This window comes from Coffea arabica, chromosome 5c (genome assembly GCF_036785885.1).
Source record: "Coffea arabica cultivar ET-39 chromosome 5c, Coffea Arabica ET-39 HiFi, whole genome shotgun sequence".
Lineage (NCBI taxonomy): Eukaryota > Viridiplantae > Streptophyta > Magnoliopsida > Gentianales > Rubiaceae > Coffea > Coffea arabica.
The window spans coordinates 33,806,833-33,814,243 of NC_092319.1; the positions used below are offsets into that span (position 1 = coordinate 33,806,833).

At 34.3% G+C, this 7,411-nt stretch overlaps 1 long non-coding RNA gene across 1 annotated transcript; it reads right to left on the bottom strand.

The window, feature by feature from the left end:
• Positions 1 to 1,435: 1,435 nt before the first annotated feature.
• LOC140007706 (uncharacterized) lies at positions 1,436 to 4,605 on the bottom strand. Its single transcript, XR_011815064.1, has 2 exons — positions 3,871 to 4,605; positions 1,436 to 3,425 (listed from the first exon to the last, which is right to left on the bottom strand). It is a non-coding gene; the product is annotated as an uncharacterized lncRNA (long non-coding RNA).
• Between the last annotated feature and the right edge of the window lie 2,806 nt (positions 4,606 to 7,411).

A 7,411-nucleotide genomic window follows, 5' to 3' on the forward strand; every position in this document is an offset into this window, starting at 1 on the left:
AAACAAAGCTATAATTACCTGCAAGAATTGATGAAGCAAAGCAACGTGAAATATGTCCGGAAAAACGCATGCGGATTTCAGAAATGAAATTGAGAACGCTGCCGACGAACTTCGGTACTGATGAAGTCGTCACTTTGGCACCCGATTTGGCTACCTTCTCGTGGTTTTCTCTTCAAGATCTCTCAACGAAAATCACTCCCCTCATGTTGTAGATGTCCCAGATTGCTCAAACAACCCAGAAAGAAAACGATTTGATCAAGAAAATCGTGTCTCAATAGTGCTGAAAACCAGCCTGATCCGAGAAGATTTCCTCCTCCTTTCCCGTTCTCCAGTCTTCTAGTTTTCGTTCTTTCCCCTCTTCTGTTCTACCCAGATCTTTCCCTTCTTTTACTCTTCAACCTTCCAGCCACCACTTTCTCTCTATCCCGTTCCCTTTTACTCTCAAAGCTCTCCCTTTTTCTCTGCTGATTTTTCCTTGCCGAAGCTTTCCTCCAAGCTTTCCCAGGTTCGCTTTTTCTGGTTCTTTCCTTTTGATTGCAGCTTGGCCGCTCTCTCTTTCGGATTTTTTTTACTTAACCCTCCGCCGCCACTCCAGCTCTCGGGTCCTCTCTCCTCTTAGCTATTCCCCCGTCGCCCTCTCTATTTCCTTTTTTGTTTCAGATCTTAGAACTCAGTCGCCACTGCCCTTTCTATTTCTGTCCAGCCCTCCGTTTCTTTTTGCTCAACCTCCCCAGCTGTCATCTCTTATCCCTCTCTCAGCCCTTTCTGTTTTTCTTTCTTTAGCCAAAACCCCAGCCGTTCCTCCTCTATTCCAGATTCTAGCCGTCACTTTCTCAGCCTTTTCTCTAGCCGTCAGCCCCTTTTTTTTCTCTCTGGTTTCTCGGTTTTCTCTCTTTGCAGATCTTTCGGCCGTCATTCCTCTGTCCTCTCCTTCGGCTGTGTTTTTCCTTTTATATGGAACCTCTAACTCTCAACCCTCACCCCAATGGTGAGGATGAAAGGTTTGTTCTACTCTATCCTCCAGCCATCCGATCATACCCTTGCCATATTTTCTGCAAATGTTTTTATACGCCGCATGCATGCGCGGTTTTTTTTTTTTTTTAAATCACTTAATTTAAATCACAATAAAAATAATAATAATTCAAACAAACTTAAATTTAAATAAAATGTACAGAATTAATAACCAAAAGATAAAAAAAAAAAGCTAAGATTTCCTTTTTTTTCTTTTCTTCTTTTTCCTTTTTTTTTCATTTTTCAATTTTTAATTTTTTTTTCATTTTCATTTTTAAATAATGAAACTAAATCTAAAACAACTAAAACATATTTTTTTTGAACGCTTTTCTTTTTTCCTTTGAGAAATTCTACGCTAAAATGGCTAAAATAACTAAAACTAAAAGTAAATAAAACTAATTGTGACAAATAAAAATAGAACAAATAAAAAACGAATAGTAAATAAATAAATAATAAAACACCAAAAATTTGGTGTCTACACTTACAATGTATTACATTTTGGATGTAGTTACATGAATGCAAGCCTAACATAGTGGTATATCGAGTGGGGCAAAATATCTCTTTGAGATTTGATCGGCATCGAACACATTAATTGTGACGGCCAAAATAGATTCCTCGAAGAGGTCACAACAAATGCAAGTGATGAGACTCGGAGGAAAAAAAGAGTAAAATTAGGATTTTAAAAGATGCAATTGATTGAAATTTAGAGGCAAAAAAAGTGTTTTGGAAAATGAATTTTTAAAGGGAAAGGGAAATTAGGGTTCAAAAGATGAATTTTAGAAGAAAAGAGAAAATCATGCATGTATGCCCTAAAAGGATCAATGCAACATAACGGGTGCGGAGGACTAGGTTCATGACTTGAATATTTCTTCTTATAGAAAGGAGAACAAGCGTGCTAAGGTTAAAAAGCCATACTCGTTTGTTTCCCTTATTCGAAGGGTGACTCACTAATCTAATCAAGCGAATGAATTAATCTACTTTCCTAATTGCCTAAATGAAAATGCAAGTCTAGATGTCATGAATCGCACAAGGGAAAAGGAAATATAACATGCAAAATGAAGAAAGAGTCTTAAAAGTAAAACATGCATGGAAATGTAGTAAGGCATGCAAAATGTGATTCTAGCTCATGATCGGCCCTAACTGGTCTAGCATTGGATTAGCCCATGTCTAAATGCTTTTCACAATCGCTGGACTAGCGAGAAATCGAGGAAGGAGGTCATGACTAGCGTTGGACTAGTCACGGTAATATCACATTTATTATAACTAAACAAATCATATAAAACATAATAAAAGCAAATAAACATATAAATCACTTATAGCACATAGCACATAAGCATGATATCTAGATGCAAGACCCTAAGAAAGCGAGTAAACATGTAAACACATAAGTATGCAAGCACACAAAGCAAATAAGAGCAAATAGAAACCTAACTATTACATTTGGGGGCGCCCTAACTACAGTCTAAGAGGGGAAAGAATAAAATAATAAAATAACTACCTAACTATTACATATTCTATCTAAATACATGTCTTGAACCCCCTAACTATTACAATTTGACATTTAAATGCCTCTTAAATAATCAAAAATTAAATTAAAATAAATATACAAAATTAAAAAAAAAGTAAAGTGAATAAATAAATAAAACAAAATAAAATAAAAAACATTCAAAAACTCGCTTTGTAAAATCACACATAAATTCACATAGGATCAAGTAAAAATCAAAATAAAGGAGTAAAGTGTGCCTCCCTTGAATTGGTGACCTAATGATACGAAATTTCTTTTATTTACCCTCCAAAACAAAGAAAATGGTCAAGGCACCAATTTATTTAATAAACACAACTAATTACTTGAAATCAACTCAAGGTTCCTAAAATTTACAAATTAAATGCCATTTGAACCAAGCATGTAGTTAAGTATAGTTAAAAAATCCAACTTATCAAACAAAGATGCAAATTAATGATTGAAGAGCCATCACCTTAATTCACTAAATTATGGAGCATCCAAAATCTAAACTCAACAAATTCACTTGAAATTCTATTGACAAAACTTGAGCTAACTCATGAAGATTTGCAAACATTAAGAAAATTTCGGGAGTAAAATTATTATTACAAATGTTAGGGGGTGAAATCAAAGCAAAATAAAGCTCTAAAAATTAATTAAGCTCTAATTGTCTCCTAAAATCAGGAAAAAGATTTGCCTAAAGCATGGTTAAAACATAAAGAGAATGTTTAACTTTCCAAAGGGTAAAGTTGATTATTTTTCCAATTGTTTGGGCCATAGTAGCAGTATGGGGAAATTTGGGGGCACAAATGTAATTTGTGAACTTGTCTGCAAATCAGATTCGAAGAAAGCTCCTGCAAGACTGCAACTGGAAGCTTTTCTTCTTGCTGCTACAACCCATATCCGCAGAAACCTCAGACCGAAACAACCATCAAAACTCATCATCAGATTTTACGTAAAGAATGAAAATGAAACCCTTTTCCATGTATCACCAAGAGTAAACCCAATATGTCAATCACTAAACATGATATTCAAAGTTCATCACATGAATAAGCAGCCCAGGTTTCAAACAAGAGAACGGCAAGATAATCAAGGAAGAAAAATGAAGATTTTGATGCAAAGTTGTAAGGTTGGCTATTCTTTCATTGCCTCTCTCAAACTGATCAAGGATTAGCAAAAATACAGCAAATGATAAAAAACAGCTTTTAACTAGCAGACGTGAAGATCCAAACAATAAAGGCAGCATAGCTACAATTATCAAGCATTGTCAACAGCAAAACAACTCCAGATTCACGTCTCATAGGCTCGGATTCTCATGAAAACAGTGTTAAAGCAATAAAGGGAGAAGTGATAGTTACCTCAAAACCCTGGTGAAGTAAATTGAATGTGAAATGCCTCCAAGAAATTGCGCTGATTCCAGAAATGCAGTCGCAGAAATTTCAGCAGTGACACAGTTCATATTTTGGGCCGCAATTTGAGAGGGTTAAAGACTTTTTTACTGATTGATTCCTTAACAAAAATTGTTTGTGGGTATCCAGAGATGGTGCAGAAAGAAAGATCTCATTCTGAAGATTGGAGGTTTGGTCGGAATTTGACTGGAAAGTGAGCTGGTTCGCCAACCTGATTCCAGAAAATTTTTTTAGCTTTTCAATGTTTTTTCTTTTCCTCTCGGTTTTCTCTCTTTTCCTTTCTTTCCTTTCTTGCTCCGCCGCCCTCCTACTCTTCCTCAGACTCTCCCCAGATCCTCTCTTCCTTTCTTCCTTTTGTTTTCTCCTCTTTCTTCCGCTCTTCCTTTCTTTCTTTTCTTCCCCGCAACTCCCTTTTTCCTCTCTGCGCGAAGCCTCTGGTTTCTCCTCCTGTTTCTTTCTTTTGCTGTTTTTTCTTCCTCCTGCCTCGGCCACCTCCCTCTTCTACCCCTTGTTGTTTTTCCTCAGTCCCTCTTCCTTTTTCTTTCTTTCTCCAGTTTCTCTCCTCCTTGCCCGAAAACCCTTTTTCTTTCTTTTCTCTTGCTTTTTCCTCACAGCCTAGCTCCCACGAAGCTCCTCTCTCCCTTTTTCCCTTGTTCCAGATTTTTCCTAAGCTCTACACTTGTCTTACCACCTAGCCCCTTGCATGTGTTATGCAACAAACCAAGACACATGGCTCATTTGCATGCATTTCACCTATCCTTTTTTTTTTTTTTTTTTTTTGTATTTTCAAAACAAATTTAGGATAAATAAAATGTTAATTCCTAAATAAGATTGCCTTACAAAAATTTCATTTATTTTGAAGAAATTATATTTGAAAAGATTAAAACAAATTTTTGTGAGACTTTTCTTTTTTTGGAAATTATTTAAAAAGAAAATGAACCCTAATTCAATAAAAATAGTTAACTATTATTTTGTGAATTTTTATTAATAAAATAAAATAAAACAAAAATTAAAATTAAAATAGAATTAAATAGAATTGAAATTTTGGTGTCTGCACCTATATCACAAATTTTGTACATTTTCACATCTAGGATTTACATATACAACATATGGGGTAAAAAAATAAAATTTGGGTATTGCTATATGTATGAAAGAGCTTACAATAATGATGTATTTGGCAAATCGCATGGTCTGGTCTAAAAGACAAATAGGTCAAGAAAATATTTATATTGGGTTAGTTCACTTCTTTAACGTTCATTTTTTTTTTTTTTTGGGTACTTATGGTGTTTAAGCAAGTTACACTATCCTTTTCCTATTTTTCTTTTCTTTTCTTTTTTTTTTTGGAATACATGAATACCAAATGGAATAAGAGTAAATAAATATATCCAAAACAACATATTGCATCATCATTTCTTGGCATATGGAATAATGGAAGAGGATAGTCAATAAAATTTAAATCTTGCTTTTTATTAAAGAGAGAATGCGATACCGCTACATAAAAGTATCGCTACATAAAAATACTGAAACCGCTACACAAAAGTATCGCTACATAAAAATACTGAAAACACTATGGCACGAACTTTTATGTGGGAGGAGATGTGCACTGATGGGTAACACAAACACAAATTTTTTTTTTCTTTCGAAACTCAAAGAGCTTACGTCAATTTTTACAAACCTAAACCCCAAGGGAACCCCAAAAGCTGGTATCCTTTGAGGTCCCACAGGAGACTTATAACTACTAACCCAAACCCTCCCAACCCCGATGTGGGATACATCAAAGGGGACGACACCCCAAACCTCCACAACTGAATTGCACATATTTTTTGCCAACAAACTGACAGTGTCCTTCGCCATTGTACTTCTGTTTGCAAACTGCGGGACAGGTTTCATCAGGATGACGCCAATGATATACTTCAGGTATAAACTTTTGGCAAACAAGTTCTTGTGCATGGATATTCCCTGCTGCTGCACCCAAACAAAAAAAAATGCCGCACACACACACACATTACTCATGAGCATGTTAAGTAATTTGAAAACAAAAAGAAATATCTAATTAATTATCTAACTGAATTTAATATTCTATTATGAATAAAGACTACTACTCAACTAGCATATAATATCTTACGCTATAAGCACATGCAGAGATTATTTTCTGAACTTTGGTTAAAAAGAATAAAAAAAGAACATAACCAAATTAAGAGAAATGAAGTACAAAATAACATGTATTTATAAATTGAATAATGCACATACATAAAAGAACAAGAGCAAGAAGCAGGATGCAAGCATAAGAAGTTTGAGCAGCCATATTTGTAAGGTACTTCGTCTAAGAGCTTTTTATCTATGTGAATGCAAAACAAGGTGAAATAAATGTATTCTCACAATCTTATTTATAGTATACATTAGCGAACCGAGAAGGAGGATTTGGGGTGGGTTGGATTGGATCAAGTGATAAGATAGGAAGAACTTACAAAGAATGAAAGGATTTACATTAGAAAAAGTTACGTTGAGAACAAGAAAATTGATTTCTTCCGTACAGGAAACTAGCTACCATATGTGCATAAGCAAAATTGGAAAATAATTTACTTCCCTAATGTAATATGGTTGTTTGATTGAAAGATTCCAATAATATAAAAGATGTAGTACCAATTAATCATCTAAACACCAAATTAGTGCAAGTCTTAAAAGAGCAAGCCTTATATAAACGGCATTTAACAACAACTTTCTTAATTTTGCGTTCAGAATATAGAATCCTACATTACATTAGCAGGAGTTGAGCACATATAGAATACAAAATAGAGGGTAAAGCTTCCACTGGCGCACCGATTTTTGGTGGTTAAGTTCCTACAAAATGTATAAGGAGTGTAAGTTGAAGCTAAAGCTCCAAATTAGTCAAATATTAAATATCTAAACAGAACTTTATTTGAAAATTCAACTATTAAATATCTAACCAAAATTACCAAAAAAAAAAAAAGGCTAATATGCCTTATTCTTTAAATAGACACTAAGTCCAAGCTTAAGGGGTAAAGTGAAAATTATCACACTTAGATTTGGCTTGGAGTTGGAGAGACCTTTTAGAATAACAAAATTTGTAGATCCGGCTCCTCTCCATGACTTATTTCTCCAGTTCTCCTCAATATAGCATTATGATTTTGACATGTGTCCAATTTGAATTCCAGGTCCAGGATTTCTTTTGCTTATAACCAGCATCTTAACCTTGGTTAAGCACAATTTAACAAACCATATTTACAATAATTTGGAGTATTTGAAAAAAAAAAAAAAAAAAGCCAACCTTTTCCAGTCAAATTTTATATGGGAAAAGAAAAAGAAAGAAAAATCAAATCATGGAATTTAAGTTCATATTGTTACAGTTATATCCTGTTCAGATCATGATCTTGCATTGTTGTTTTTCTCAAAATTGCAGCGAATTGGTTATGTTTTTGTTACTTGAAACGGATTTTTTGTTCTGGGAATTTCGAAACAGTTCTCAAAG